Here is a 16,518-nt window from a genome sequence, read left to right as displayed (position 1 = left end):
CGCATTCGATACCATTGATCACAGTATTCTTAGAAATCACCTTAGTCAATGGGTGGGCTGCTCTGGCAGGGTCTTAAATTGGTTTGAGTACTACATGGAAGGTAGGAAATGTTTTGTTAGTTGTAGTAATTATACTTCAAAGATCCCTGATATTTTATATGGTGGTCCACAAGGCTCTATCCTGGATCTGCTGCTCTTTTCGATCTCCATGCTTCCGTTAGGTCAGATTATCTCAAGGCCTAACGTGAGCCACCACAGCTATGCTGATGACACGCAGCTGTATTTATCAATAGCGCCTGATGACCTCGACTCTTTTGATTCACTGACCCCCAATGTTTCACTTGTGTTTCTGAATGGATGAGTAGGAATTTTCTCAAACTAAATAAAGAGAAAACTGAAATTTTAGTGATTGGCAAAAATGGATATAATGAGGTTATTAGAAATAAACTTGATGCATTAGGATTAAAAGTCAAGACGGAGGTAAAGAATTTAGGGGAAACTATTAACTCTGACCTGAATTTTAAATCACATATTAATCAGATTACTAGGACAGCATATTTTCACTTAAGAAATATAACAAAAGTTAGACCTCTTATAACTTTACAAGATGCTGAGAAATGAGTTCACACTTTTTGTTTTCAGTCGACTAGATTACTGTAATGCACTCCTCTCAGGACCACCCAAAAAAGACATCAATCGATTAGAAAGAGAGCAGAATGGAGCGGCCAGAATCTTAACTAGGAAAAACAAATCTGAACACATCACCCCAGTTCTGATGTCGCTACACTGGTTACCTGTGTCATTTAGAATTGACTTTAAAATCCTGCTTATGGTCTACAAAGCTTTCAATAATCTGCTCCATCTTATATTTCTATCTATCTATCTATCTATCTATCTATCTATCTATCTATCTATCTATCTATCTATCTATCTATCTATCTATCTATCTATCTATCTATCTATCTATCTATCTATCTATCTATCTATCTATCTATCTATCTATCTATCTATCTATCTATCTATCTATCTATCTATCTATCTATCTATCTATCTATCATCTTACACTCCAAATCGTAACCTTAGACCTTCAAATGAGGGTCTACTTAGAATTCCAAGAGCTAAACTTTAAAGAAGTGGTGAGGTGGGCAGGTGGCCTTCTGCTGTTATGCACCTCAAATCTGGAATAGCTGAATTCACCAGGCTGATATGGTGGAGCACTTTAAAACACTGCTGAAAACACATTACTTTAACATGGCTCTCTCAGAGCTTCATCTTAGTGTAATCCTGATGCTCTGTATATTCAATTAATTATCATTATTATTCATGATGGCTTCAAAATCCATACTAACCCCTACTTTCTCTTCTGTTCTTTTTCCGGTTTTCTGTAGTGGTGATCTGCACCCTCCACCACCTGATCAAAGCACCGTGATGTCCTTACATTGATGGATTACACAGCCAGAAGTCCACATGACCGTCATCATCATCATCAAGTCCTTCCATGAGAACCCTGAATACCATGAGGACTGATTGAGGCCATTTATGTCAGGTAGAGGGGGCTGGGTGGTCTCGTGGCCTTGGAACCCCTGCAGATTTTTTTTCTCTCCAGCTGTCTGGAGTTTTTTTTGTTTTTTCTGTCCTCCCTGGCTATCAGACCTGACTTTTATTTTATGTTAATTAGTGTTCCCTTGTTTTAATTCTTATTAATTTTGTCTTTTTTCTCTTTCTTCATCGTGTAAAGCACTTTGAGCTACATTGTTTATATGAAAATGTGCTATAGAAATAAATGTTGTTTTTGTTGTTAAACATAATGTACTGTTGCCATAGATAGATAGATAGATATTTTATTAATCCCAAGGAGAAATTCACATTCTCCAGCAGCAGCATACTGATACAATAAACAATATTAAATTAAAGATTGATAATAGTGCAGGTAAAAACAACAGACAATAACTTTGTATAATGTTAAATGTTAACGTTTACCCCCCCCCCCCCCCCCCGGTGGAACTGAAGAGTCGCATAGTGTGGTGGAGGAGCGATCTCCTCAGTCTGTCAGTGGAGCAGGACGGTGACAGCAGTCTGTCGCTGAAGCTGCTCCTCTGTCTGGAGATGATCCTGTTCAGTGGATGCAGTGGATTCTCCATGATTGACAGGAGTCTGCTCAGCGTCCGTCACTCTGCCACTGATGTCAAACTGTCCAGCTCCATGCCAACAATAGAGCCTGCCTTCCTCACCAGTTTGTCCAGGCGTGAGGCGTCCTTCTTCTTAATGCTGCCTCCCCAGCACACCACCGCGTAGAAGAGGGCGCTCGCCACAACTGTCTGATAGAACATCTGCAGCATCTTATTGCAGATGTTGAAGGACGCCAGCCTTCTAAGGAAGTATAGTCGTCTCTGTCCTTTCTTACACAGAGCATCAGTATTGGCAGTCCAGTCTAATTTATCATTCAGCTGCACTCCCAGGTATTTATAGTTCTGCACCATCTGCACACAATCACCTCTGATGATCAAGGGGTCCATGAGGGGTCTGGGCCTCCTAAAATCCACCACCAGCTCCTTGGTTTTGCTGGTGTTCAGGTGTAGGAGGTGTGGTACGCGGCTGGAGGTCAGACCCGGCCGGGACGCCTGGAAGGACTGGGTTGTGGCTTATTTGTCCTCCGGGCCACAAGGGGGCAACTGCCCTGGAGTAGAAGAGGCCCACGGAAGGGGAGCAGGGAGGCTCAAGACTGTTGGGGCCTCTGGTCGCCGCCAGGGGGTGCCCTGAGCCTCATGGAGCCCGGGACATATACACTTCCGCCACACCCATGGAGGAAGATCCTTCCGGGGTCACCCGGAGTGCTTCCGGGTGCTCTCCTGATGCTTCCACCACACCAGGACGTGATGTCAGGTAGAACACCTGGAGCTCATCCTGGTGAGGATAAAGGGAACCGCCTCCCTCCTGTCAGTGAGCTGGAGTCGGGAGCAGGAGCAGGATGAAGCTCCTGGAGAGAGAGGACAGGTGGCCCAGGAACGAGGAGAGAGAAGGCCCAGGAGAAGGGTGACTGGGACTAGAGGCACTGTGAGAGTGAAAGACTAAGTAGTGTGTTGTGTGGGGAGAAGAAAATAAAGAAATCATTGATAAAGATGTGGTCTCAGTCTGGTGGTGTCTGGGCAAGTCTCACAGTGGTTTGAGTCGCACCATTTAACAAAGTCCTTGATTAGGTTCCTATACTACTCCTCCTGCCCACTCCTGATGCAGCCCACGATAGCAGTGTCATCAGCGAACTTTTGCACATGGCAGGACTCCGAGTTGTATTGGAAAACGGAGCTGCTGAAAAGGCTGCCACTCTCGGCGGCGCCTGAGTCATACATGATGTATGATATACTTGATCATACTTGATCTATCAAGGAGTAGAACCCAATGTCCCCAGACATGTTCATTTTCAAGCCGCCAGGTAAATACTAAACCTTTTCCAAGAAAGGAGGCCGTTCTGTTATCACAATATTGAATTGTTTGTATGTTTAAGCAGTTCAAACTTCAAAGCAGGGGACTCTTTTTTGCAAGGCAGCAATTATCTATGGCCTGTAGACAACCATCACCATGATCAGTAACAGGATTATTCAGGAACTTTGCCTTATCACCTCAGCCCCAACAATGGGTGCTGTGATAATGACGAGACACAGACATCCTGAAGATTTGGGGCAGCCACCTGTATATTATTCCACGGCTGCAAAATAGATTGTTTAGTTAAACAGAGACATTCACTTCTTTGAGTCCAAGACACAACTGATTAGATGAAAAAGAAAGATGGCGGCTTTAAAGGCCCTGTGGCGGGCGACCAGGTCCCATGCCCAGCCGGGACGCCCCTTCTACTTCTGTTACCGGAGGAGCAGCCATGGGCTCCTCAGCAAGGTTATTATAGTTTTGCCTTTTTTTATTAGTTTTTATTTCTATATTTTTTCTGAACTTACTTGGTCAGTTTTAGTTTAGTTTTTATTTTACAAAGACATTTCTATTTTATTTTAATATATATTCGTTTCAGTTTTAGTTTTAGTAATTATAGTATGGTTAAAGAGCTATAGAAGTGTACACTTAATGGGTTTGGATATACTATGAGTTTAATGTTAGTGGAATCTTACTACACAACACAGTTTACTATTTGGTTTTGTTTTTGTCTGATAAAAACAAGCATAATCAAAAACCAGATACTGAAAATGAACAATTTTTAAACAATTTTATATTTAAAATATTCTATGCCATTTGTGCTGAACAAATCTGTGCTGACTGTTGGCACTTTTTTTTTCCTTTTATTGCCCAGAATGGGCCAATTTGTAATGAAATTTAGGTGAATTTTAAGGTGTGAGGGTTTTTTACTGTAAATGTCTACAGCACACAACATATCCTGCTCCAAGACAATGTGCTTATAATGAATGCCTTCATATTGCATTAAAAAAATCTCAAATACTGGGCTTTGTTATTTTCTACCAGCCATCTTCATCTCTGATTCCATCTCGGGCACAAACAATTTATAGACAGAATTTTGCCACCTGCAGGCCTGGAAAGATCAAAAATTAGAAAACAGAATCTACTGTGAGGTGTGACCATGAAAATCACAGGGGCTAAGGGTCTTAGGCTTGAATGAGTGTGCAGACCCCACCTGGCTGTATTGAGGGAAACAAAGAAATACAAGCATAGAATGTCGAGGTTAGGGGCAGTGAGACTTGAATAGACCACCATAAAGGACAGTAAACCCTTAATGAGCCGAGCAGAGCAGATAATAGGAGTGTAGAGGGGCACAAAACGACAGATGACAGAATCTGAGATTAAGAACAATATATACATTGTGTAAACCTGTTTTATCCACAGTAGGATTCACTGAACCTGGAGCTTACCCAAGCAGGTTTGGATGCAAGGCAGGAAAAATCCTTGGTATGCAATATGAATGATATGGCTGATGTTAAGAACAAAAAGAATATGAAGATTTCAACTATCTATTTTGAAAGAGAGCGAAACATTGAAAAAATGGGGACAGATATTTTAAAACAATTCTGCTACTGGATTATTTTCACAGTATCAGGTATTTTGAGCTGTGAATATGAACTAAAAAGATAAATTAATAAATATAGAACAAATACAAAAACACATTAGTATGTTTAGCTGTTCATCACTTGGCAGACTCTCTTCGCCTACCTACCTATAGTTCAGTAGAGACGTTGCCAACTCGGGAATTTACAAGGTTTGTGTCACTCTTCATTGTTAAACGACGTTTTTAAAGCAAAAAGTGATTGGTTAGCAACAATATGCTGATCTTGTATGATGACCTTGTCAGTCTCTCGATCAGCGCCGTTTTATTTTCAAAAATCGGGGAGTGGTCTCCCCTCAACTTTCTCGTGTACTCAGATATGGGGATGGATATTTGAGGAGGTAAACCACAAGACAGTAATTATATTATGTAAATTAAAGAACCTCAATAACAAATCTAATTAATTATATATTCAACAATTATTATTAAAGTATAAAAAATAAATCGAGTATGTGTTCAGGTCAAGTACCACTTCCGGTTGATGGATTTGGCCCAAAAGTTAATACAGATCTACAATTCTGGGGTAACAACCACATGCCAAATTTCATCAATCTATCTAGTTGCGTTTTTGAGTTATCGTGTTTACACACACACAGACATCATTCCAAAAAACAGTATTTTCGGACTCGGGAAAATCTAAAACATCAAAATTCATCAAAATCTCAAGGTTGAATGATGATTACTATACTTTCTCTATACTTTGTATGCGAAGTGGCAGGTGAATTACTGTCAACAAAAAGCACGCATCTGAGAAATAAACTGAAACGCTACTCACTCGAGATTTTTCTGTCCATATGGTAAAGTTTTTGTTGACCACCACATTCCAGTTTCAGGCGTTGAGTTACATCTTTATATACAACAAGTGGAAAGAAAGGCGTCACGTAAATCTCTTTCCATTCCACAGGCTTTACCTGTGCATTCAGCTCGCTCTGTCACTGCAAATGCTGTGTGAACACACCGTGAACCGGCAAGCTGCCACCTTTCACAGTGATGAACATATACTGTATTGTGTGCGGTCGGCTCGCGTGGTTGACTTTCTGTTTCAGAGTTAAAAGTTTATAGGGTTTGCGTAGGTGGCTTGGGGTCAGACACGGCCGGGGATACTTGGGAAGTGACCAGGAGGTGGCATATTTTGTCCTCCAGGCCACGAGGGGGCAGACTACCCTGGAGTCTGAAGAGGGCCAGCAGAAGGAGGAGCAGGGAGGCTCAAGCCTGTTGGGGCCCTTATACGACCACCAGGGGGGCGCCCCGGAGCCTCGAGACATGGAGCCCAGGACTTCATTACTTCCGCTCCACTCCTGGAGCGCGATCCTTCCAGGGACACCTGGAGTGCTTCCGGGTGCTCTCCTGACGCTTCCGCCACACCATGACGTGACGTCAGGTAAAGCACCTGGAGCTCATCCGGGGTAGAATAAAAGGGGCCGCCTTCCTCCAATCAGTGAGCTGGAGTCGGGAGCAGGAGCAGGATGAGAGCTCCTGAGAGAGAGAGAAGGAGGCCCAGAGAAAGGTGACTGGGGCTAGAGGCACAGTGTTGTGTGGTGGGACTGAGTTGAGTTGTGTGGAGAAGAGGCAAAAATAAACAGCATTTTTGTATAAAGATGTGGTCTCCGACTGGTGGGTGTCCGGTGCAAGTCTCACAGGGTTAAAAACAAACAGCAAGAATATTCGTTCAAAAACGAAAGCTAAAAATTATTTTAGTAAATTATTTTTTATTCAGTAAGTCTTTGCAGCTACTTTAACAGTTTCGTTTAGTTTTAGTTTTTCATTTCGGTTTTGTTAATTATTTTATTTCAGTTTACGAAAATGTTTTTTTTAATAATAGTTTCAATTTGATTTTAGTTTTCAATTAACTATAATAACCTTGCTCCTCAGTACCTCCCCCAGGGTCGCTTGGGTGGCAGCCTCCCTGGCTGACAATGGTGCCTCAGGGATCCATGGGAGATGGAGTTCTCCACAGCCCTGTAGGCATCTGGGGTGGCCACCAGGGGGTGCTGTATGGATCGCGGGAGCCAACCTGGACACCTCTACAGGTCCCGCCCGGGAAGTGCAATCGAGGAACAGGTTGAGCAAGCACCTGGGAGCACTTCCGGGTAGGGCGATAAAAGAAGTCCAGCGACCACCACTCACAGCCAGAATCGGGAGGGAAGAAGGATGAGGATGCCTGGGAGTAGTGGGTGGTGCCAGAGGAAGTGTTGTGTGTTGTTGGTTCAAGTGCTTTTTGGACTGTGTATTGCCTGTGGGGTTCACGGGGAAGATGTGCTCCACAGGTGAATAAAATAAAAGTCTGGCTGGAATTTACAACGTGCCTCTGTGTCAGTCTGTGCCGGGTCTGCACTATAGTACCGCTACTATCACAGCCCATACAGGAAGTGACATCATTATACCAGAAGTGATGTCATCGGGACTGGAAGTGACATCATCATGGCACCGGATCCTGTGGGATTTCCTGAGAAGGGTCTGCAAGGAACTAAGAAAGACATGTCGGCGCACTAAAGCTGCTTAAACATCCATCCATCCATTATCCAACCCTCCTTAGCCTAACTACAGGGGTCACGGGGGTCTGCTGGAGCCAATTCCCAGCCATCAGCAGGGCGCAAGGCAGGAATCAAACCCCAGGCAGGGCGCCAGCCCACCGCAGGGCACACACACACACCAAGCACACACGTAGGGACAATTTAGAATTGCCAATGCACCTAAGCCTGCATGTCTTTGGACGGTGGGAGGAAATCCAAGAAGCCTACACGGGGAGAACATGCAAACTCCTCTCAGGGAGGACCCGGAAGTGATCCCTGGGTCTGCCTAACGGTGAGGCAGCCTGCTTACACTTAAGGAAACCTAAATAAATCTAATGTGCGGACACTCTAGATAATGAAACTTGAATATAGGCATAAATAATGGCATTTTGAACCTTGGCGAAAATGCAACAAGTCAAAACTGTTTTTTTAGATCTTTGCTTGTCCAGTTATTGTCCAACATTCTCCTGTGTATAACTTTGTCGCTACATACTGGCGTAGGGATTTTATCGTAGATGGATCTATACACCTCTACACTTACTTTATTCGTTCTTTGGTTAATTTTGATGATATACCTTTATTGTGCCCTGCAGTGGGCTGGCGCCCTGCCCAGGGTTTGTTTCCTGCCTTGCGCCCTGTGTTGGCTGGGATTGGCTCCAGCAGACTCCCGCAACCCTGTAGTTAGGATGTAGCAGGTTGGATGGATGGATGGATTCTGTTTCTGATTTCTTCATCTATCTCTCCATCTTCACTTATTATCACTCTCAGGTATTAATTTATTGACACCTTTTGTTCCATCTATCAGTATCCACATTTGTTTTTTTGTCCTTCCCCTCTTATTTTCATTTCTTTACTTTTCTCTAGATTTATTATGAGACCTTTTGCTTTATCTTGCTCTTCCATGTTACTAATTTCCTTTGCAACTGTTGCTCACTTATTACAATCAACCAGCTATGCACCTTGAAATCTAAAGGAATCAACTTAGATCTCAACATTAATGTGTGCAGTGCACTATCTATTGAAATGCATTTTGTAATGCATGTACTAATGAAATGGGTCGCATTTTCATTCCAACAGGTGGTGCATCACAAACATTTGCAGTAAGAAAATGCATTGCTACAAAATGTTTGCCTGTGATCACCGCTGCCTGTCGCTCCTCACCGCAGGAGCAGCTCATCCAAAGATGAAAAGAGCGAAGATCTGGAGCAACGATAAAGGTAAGGTGGAAAGAATAATAATAATAATCTTTGCATTTATATAGCGCTTTTCTCACTACTCATAGCGCTCAGCAATTGCAGGTGAAGGGCCTTGCTTAAGGGCCCAACAGAGCAGAGTCCTTATTGGCATTTACGGGATTCGAATTAGCAATGTGCAGATCCCTAGCCTCAGAGCCACCACTCCAAAGAGCCCAGTACTGTCTCCATTAATGTAGAATGCTGGATGATGGATGGACTTTATTTCCCTTGTTCATTCTGTTTCAGATTTCTTCATCTATCTCTCCATCTTCACTTATTATCACTCTCAGGTATTAATTTATTGACACCTTTTGTTCCATCCATCAGTATCCACGTTTGTTTTTTTGTCCTTCCCCTGTTATTTTCATTTCTTTACTTTTCTCTAGATTTATTATCAGACCTTTTGCTTTATCTTGCTCTTCCATGTTACTAATTTCCTTTGCAACTGTTGCTCACTTATTACAATCAACCAGCTATGCTCCTTGAAATCTAAAGGAATCAACTTAGATCTCAACATTAATGTGTGCAGTGCACCATCTATTGAAATGTACTAATGAAATGGGTCGCATTTTCATTCCAACAGGTGGTTCATTTACGGGATTCGAATTAGCAATGTGCAGATCCCTAGCCTCAGAGCCACCACTCCAAAGAGCCCAATACTGTCTCCATTAATGTAGAATGCTGGATGAACTTTACACGTCAAGGCGAGTCACAGTGAGTTCCGACGCTGCTGCATTTGTTAACTGTGGAGATCCTGCTTCATCTTCTTGTTTCAGATTCTATTTCAGTGCTGGACGGTTTTCGCCTCATAGAATCAGATGGAGTGGAAAAGTCAGGAAGTGGCTGGAAATGAGTGAAAGAGTAATGGTGAGAAAAGCGAGCGCATTACAGTTCTAACTTAAATGTGCTATCCGGGTACGCAATATCCCACTGGGGCGAGAGGGGGCGCTGTCATGGCCAACCATGCCTTTTTTTCTCTTTTTTTCAGTGATAAGACACCCCCTTGAGGGAAAATAACTCCGCCCCTTCCAGCAGCACAGCTACAAAGGTCCGAGGCCTGCTGATGTTGGGGTCTTGTTTGGACCTCGACATAGCAGTGACAGACTTGCTCTCAAGAGCCAACGCCTTTTTGGTTTTGTTCCTCTTCCATTTTTGGGCCCTCAAGCACTGAATTTTGATTTGTATATGTTAGGGAATTAACAGGCATGACCCCCGTTGGCACCCCAATGCCTTTTGGACTCTACCTGAAGTGATTCAGCCGTCACCACCGGTCATTGAAATATCGACTGAACGTGTCCACGTCACTGCCCAGGGAGATGAGCTCCATCGTCCTGATTAACGTTCATTAACTCGCCAACAGAAACGATTCACTTCGTACTACAAGCCTAAAGCAGGGGTGGGCAATGTGGGTCCTGGTGGGCCGCAGTGACTACAGGCTTTTGTTCCAACCCTTGCATTCCTTACCAGTAACAGATGTGATTTAATATCATGACTTGTTAGTGGTTGAACTCTGCCATGTCAGCTCATTCTTACATCGTAGATTTTTTTTTACATTCCTAGGATGTCATCCAAGTGGTCTGAAGCCTAAAATTCTCAGTTCTTCATGTTTTTCTTTTCAGTTCCCTTCCAAATATTTTGGTAAACCAGATAGTTAATGATGAATTGACACAGAGGTGTCCATGGAGACAAGTGGGATGGAGAACTGCCTGCTCCTTTGTCATTTGCCTCTTACTGCTTATAAGGAGCCATTAAAAACAGGGAATGCAGCTGTTGTTCGAGACTGGGATAAGCAGTTAACGGTGGGGAACCTTAACAAGCGAGACCACCAAAAATTAGAAGAACAATGACACTTGAGCAATCATTGACTTCTTATTAAGACATTTGGGTTGGAACAAAAACCTGTAGCCACTGTGAAGGACTGACCCCCTAACTCCGGGTCTGCGCCTTAGTTAATTTGGGAGTTATTAGGGTCACTAATTAAGAAAATGGTTAGAATGAAAGCCTGCAGCCTCTGATGGCCCCTCTAGGACTGACTCCTGATTTCAATGGTCTGCGTCATATTTAATTGGGGGGTGTGTGCGGTATTAGTACCAAAAGCGGGTCACTAATTAAGAAAAATGGTTAGAATGAAAACCTGTAACCACTGCACCTCCCAGGAATCACCCCTGATATAAAGGGTCTGCGTCATATTTAATTGGGGGGGGGGGGGTGTTATTAGTACCAAAACCGGGTCACTAATTAAGGAAATGGTTAGAATGAAAACCTGCAGCCCTCCAGGACCGACGTTGCTCACCTCTGTTCTAATGGATGAATCTTTCTGACCCTAAAATGCTGTTGACTTAAGCAGGGGGGACATCACAATGAATAAACTTCAATCAGCATGTTGGACTTGTGGGCACCACCACGTCCCACTGCCACCTACAAGCCAGTGATGAGCAGCAGCAGCTCTCCTGTTCAAGCCAGAAGTTGCTATGTGTTGGTGTTCTTTACTATTTTTAAATATAATATTTATACTTATCTTGAACTTTTCTAACTAAGCATTTCACAATGTCTATAATTGTATGTGACAACATTTGATTGGATTACTTTCAAGCACTTTGAGCAACTTTCATTTATGAAGATGTGCTATAGAAAGAAATGTTGTTTGATTTGACTGGACTCAGGGCTGGTGCCACCATTAAGGTGAATTAGGCGATGACCAAGGAGCAGATCATGGGGGGGGGGGGGGGGGGGATGGAGAGAATACCAAAGTGGAGGAAACTATAGAAGGTGTGATAGATGGGCCGGGGACTTGGCCTGGACGGGACGCCCTTTGAGGAGGGGAGAGTGGGAGTGCACATATCACCAGCAGTACCTGCCCCGGGACACGAGAGGGCAGCCCCCCGATTTACATCGGTGCCACGGGACTGGAGTTTAGAAGTTCAACCCTGCGCAGGCCTGGCGCATGGACAGTTCCAGAGCCGTGGTCTACAGCACTTCTGGGTGCGGTATAAAAGCGAGTGAGCTGGAGTTGGGAGGAAGAAGACAGAGTTTGTGGCAGAGGAGTAGAGGCAGTCGGAGAAAAGAAGAAAGGACAGAGCTTTATTGGGGTTTGTGCATTGTGCTGTGCCAAAGAACAGTAAACGTGTGTGTTCTGGACATTGTTGGTCTGTGTGTCTGTCTGTAGCCGGGCTAATCTTCTACAGAGGATAAAGCTGATGTCACACACTATGACATAGAGAGAAGTCATGTCAAGTCAGATCGGAGGGCATGCAGTGGTACAGCGCAGTGCCGCACCCACCACATGACAAAACACCCCCAAAGGCAGACACGGGGTCCTGTCCCACCCTCCGGAAATGACCCTCTATCTGCTGCAGCCAGGTATTATGTGGGCATCCACTTGGCCTGGTCCAGCTGCTCGAACCCTCAACAATGAGGATCCAGCATGCCGAATCACCCTCAGGTAATCGCGCCACATAGCCATCGTGCTGTTACTGACTGACGCTCCCTCACAATGCAGGGCACGTGCCTCATTAAGGACTCCGTGAGCAACACAAAGTCAAACCAGCGGACCCCCAGGGATTCTCTGAAGAGACACACATGAAATAGTCCCAGTGAGTCTTCATCTCAGGTCACTGGATAGCGTCCTTGTCTCACAAACAGGAAGCACCAGGACTCCAAAAACTTGGACCTTTGTCCTTTTGCAGATATCCGGAGCGCCACACATCCCTTTCCAGCGACCTCATGACCCCCCATTCTCTCCCAATCCGTCTACTGACTTCATAGGAAGAGTCACCAGACACATGAATGTCACTGCCGAGGTAAGTAAACCTCTCAATGACGAGGTCGACACTCTCTCCGTAGACAGACACACTGCTGATGGTTGTGCCCAAGAGGTCATTAAAGGCCTGGAACTTTGGTTTTTCACTCGCAAGCCCAGACACACAGACCCCTTGCTCAGTCTCTCGAGAGCCCCCATCAGAACTCCCACTGAAGATCACAGCATTGTCAGCAAAGTCAAGATCAGTGAATCTTTCTTCACCACCAGATGCCCCCACAGCCGCTGGACCCCACGACTCTGCCCACCACCCAGTCCATGCAAGCACTGAACAGAGTAGGAGCAGAACAGACCACTGATGGACCCCAGAATCAACTGGGAAAAACTCTGAGGTCCTGCCTCCACTCTGCACAGCACTCACAGTACCAGTGGACAGGCCAGCCATGCTATCCGGCAACCCCGAGGGGATCCTGCAAACCCTCAGGATGTCCCACAGGGCAGCTCGATCAACTGAGTCAAACACTTTATGAAAATTGACAAAGGCTGCAAAGAAACTCTGCCGATATTCACATTTGTGCTCCATGAGAACCCTCAGTGCCAGGATGTGGTCGATGGTTGACTTCTTAGGCGTAAAACCAGACTTGGTGACCAAGTGATCATGGATCCTATTGAGGATGACCCTAGCAATGACGTTATCCCAGCACTGAGAGCAGTGTTATCCCCTGTAGTTGCTGCAATCCAGGCGATCACCCTTCCCTTTCCAGATAGGGACCACAAGTCCCGTTTTCCAGTCAGTTGGATGATGCCGAGTCTCCCAAATGGAAGCGAAGATTGCTTGCAATGCCAGGAGGACAGCCTTACCACCAGCCTGGAGAAGTTCTCTCTGGAAACCACAGATCCCTGCAGCCTTCCCTACCCTCAGCTGGTTCACCACCTGTGCCATCTCAGTGAAACTGGGGGGCTTGCTTGCCTCAAGAACCACAGACCCAAAGATGTCCAACGTCCTAGCAGGAGGATCAGCTTTAAAGAGCTGTGCAAAGTAGCCAGCCTAGTGGGTCATAACTGCAGTGTCATCTGTAAGGACTGTGCCATCAGGGCAGCTGATAGAGAGAAAGCTTGGGGAAAAGACCACCACCGGGGCAAAGCAGTTTGGTTTTATGCCAGGGAGAGGAACAACTCATGCTGTCTTTGCACTGAGGCATCTCATGGAGAAACATTGACAAAAGTAGAAAGGTCTGCATATGGAGATCATTGATCTGGAAAAGGGTTATGATGGAGTGCCACATCAGGAGGTCTAGAGGCACATGATAGAGAAAGGAGGACCAGAGAAGTATGTGAAGATTGTCCAAGATATGAATAAGGGAGTGAGGACTCGGGTTAAAAGAGTAGTTTTGGGGATTACAGATGAGTTCCCAGTTAGAGGAGGTCTGCACCAGGGATCACCTGCACTGTCCTCACCTCTTTGATCTTCTTATGGATGTGTTGACTTTTGGGATAAAAAGACCAATCCCCCCCACTACAGGCTTGGTGCTGATGACATTGTGATGTGTAGCACCAGAACAGAGGAAGTTGGAAGAGTGGAGAAAGGCTTTGGGAGATGGTGGATTGAAGATAAATAGGAAGAAGAAGAAGACAGAATATGTGAGGTTTAATGATGATCAGAATTCAGACATTGGCCTACTATTGAAAAGAGTTGATAAATTTTAATGTCTAGGATTAGTGGCAACCCAAGATGGACAATCAGATGCAGAGATAACCCACAGAGTGCAGTGAAGGATAGAACAATTGGAGGAAGGCATCAGGAGGATTGAAGAGTTGAGGAGATGGCTAAAGGTGAAGTTTTTAAGACCGTGGTAAGACCAGCAATGATGCATGGAGCTGAGACATGGGCAGTGAAGGGAGCACAGGAGAAAAAGGACGAGTGGTGGCTCTGAGGCTAGGGATCTGCACTGGCAATCAGAAGGTTGCTGATTCGAATCCCATAAATGCCAAAAGGGACTCTGCTCTGTTGGGCTCTTGAACGAAGCCCTTAACCTGCAATTGCTGTGCGCTTTGAGTAGTGAGAAAAGCGCTATATAAATACAGAGAATTATTAGATATCTAGATAGATAGATAGATACTTTATTAATCCCAAGGGGAAATTCACAGGGCGGCACAGTGGCGCAGTAGGTAGCGCTGCTGCCTCGCAGTTAGGAGACCTGGGTTCACTTCATGGGTCCTCCCTGCGTGGAGTTTGTATGTTCTCCCTGTGTCTGCGTGGGTTTCCTCCCACAGTCACATTAGCGATTCTAAATTGTCCTTAGTGTGTGCTTGGTGTGTGTGTGTGTGTACGTGTTGGCACCCTGCCCGGGGTTTGTTTCCTACCTTGCGCCCTGTGTTACCTGGCATTGGCTCCAGCAGACCCCCGTGACCCTGTACTTGGGATATAGTGGGTTGGATAATGGATGGATGGAAATTCACATATTAGAATTAAAGTTAGATGTGGCAGAAATGAGAATGTTGAGTTACAATAAACAACAGAATAAGGAATACGACCCGGGTTCGCTTCCCGGGTCCTCCTGGCGTGGAGTTTGCATGTTGTCCCCGTGTCTGCGTGGGTTTCCTCCCACAGTCCAAAGACATGCAGGTTAGGTGGATTGGCGATTCTAAATTGGCCCTAGTGTGTGCTTGGTGTGTGGGTGTGTTTGTGTGTGTCCTGCGGTGGGTTGGCACCCTGCCTGGGATTGTTTCCTGCCTTGTGCCCTGGGGTGGCTGGGATTGGCTCCAGCACACCCCCGTGACCCTGTGTTCGGATTCAGCAGGTTGGATAATGGATGGATGGATGGATTGGCGATTCTAAATTGGCCCTAGTGTGTGCTTGGTGTGTGGGTGTGTCCTGCAGTGGGTTGGCACCCTGCCCAGGATTGGTTCCTGCCTTGTGCCCTGTGGTGGCTGGGATTGGCTCCAGCACACCCCCGTGACCCTGTGTTCGGATTCAGCAGGTTGGATAATGGATGGATGGATGGATTGGCGATTCTAAATTGGCCCTAGTGTGTGCTTGGTGTGTGGGTGTGTCCTGCAGTGGGTTGGCACCCTGCCCAGGATTGGTTCCTGCCTTGTGCCCTGTGTTGGCTGGGATTGGCCCCAGCAGACCCCCGTGACCCCGTGTTCGGATTCAGCGGGTTGGAAAATGGATGGATGGATGGAATACAACAAAAGTATGAGAGAGACATTTAAGAAAGTTGAGGGCAGTAGAGCTTTGGACATGTGATGAGAAGAAACAATAGATACTGTATGTGGACAAAAGAGTGATGGGAACGGAAGAAAAGGGGAAGGAGGCCAAAGCAGATAAAGACAAGGAAGATTTGAAGAAACAGGGTCTGACACGGTGCAGGACTGAGCTGTATAGGAGAAGGTTGATCAAGCACATAGACCCCACATAGGAATGGGAAAGACGAAGTGAAATTAGAAGACTTGCAGTTAGATGTGTTGGACACCTTCTCTGAGACCTCGCGATGAAATGACCTCAAACGGCATACGCAGCATTTCGAGACGTGTCCCGATCCCCAGTGACAAGTTCAGCTCTCTAACACAAACACACGACATTCGGGAAGATAAGCCATTGAACCCAAATGTACAAATAAAAAGAGAACCCCAAAGTTCAGCACGAAGCGTCACTCGCTTCGACGGCTGCGTTGTCCTCACTGCGAGCACCAGAGGGTGGCGCTGTTTCACCATCGTTGTGAGCTACGCGGGGTGGGGAGGGGGGGCGTTCTCTTGGAATGTTGTGCGGAAGTGACGTCACGACGGCGGCGGCTGGTGGTAACATCACTCGCTGTTCAGCTGCACGAAAAATGGCTTCATGGATGCGCGGGCGGCTGTGGAAGGTAGGAAATGTTTACTTCTGTAGCCGGCTATGTTGTGCTGAACTCTGAGACAGCGAGCCGCGCGTGTGCAGCTCATTCAAGGCTGAGT

At 45.6% G+C, this 16,518-nt stretch overlaps 2 protein-coding genes across 2 annotated transcripts in view; one reads left to right on the top strand and one right to left on the bottom strand.

The window, feature by feature from the left end:
* LOC114647400 (uncharacterized) overlaps positions 1-16,518 on the bottom strand; it is a 723,921-nt gene that overhangs the window by 357,719 nt on the left and 349,684 nt on the right. The gene's annotated exons all lie outside the window — the stretch shown is intronic.
* Positions 16,408-16,518, top strand: part of pik3c2a (phosphatidylinositol-4-phosphate 3-kinase, catalytic subunit type 2 alpha) — a 263,160-nt gene continuing 263,049 nt past the window's right edge. Inside the window, exon 1 of the mRNA XM_028796109.2 lies at positions 16,408-16,430. The gene's annotated coding sequence lies outside the window, so the exon portion shown is untranslated. The remainder of the gene's footprint in view (positions 16,431-16,518) is intronic.

Source organism: Erpetoichthys calabaricus, chromosome 2, assembly GCF_900747795.2.
Source record: "Erpetoichthys calabaricus chromosome 2, fErpCal1.3, whole genome shotgun sequence".
Lineage (NCBI taxonomy): Eukaryota > Metazoa > Chordata > Cladistia > Polypteriformes > Polypteridae > Erpetoichthys > Erpetoichthys calabaricus.
Note: the sequence above shows the minus strand (reverse complement) of the source record. Positions and strands in the feature narration are given on the sequence as shown.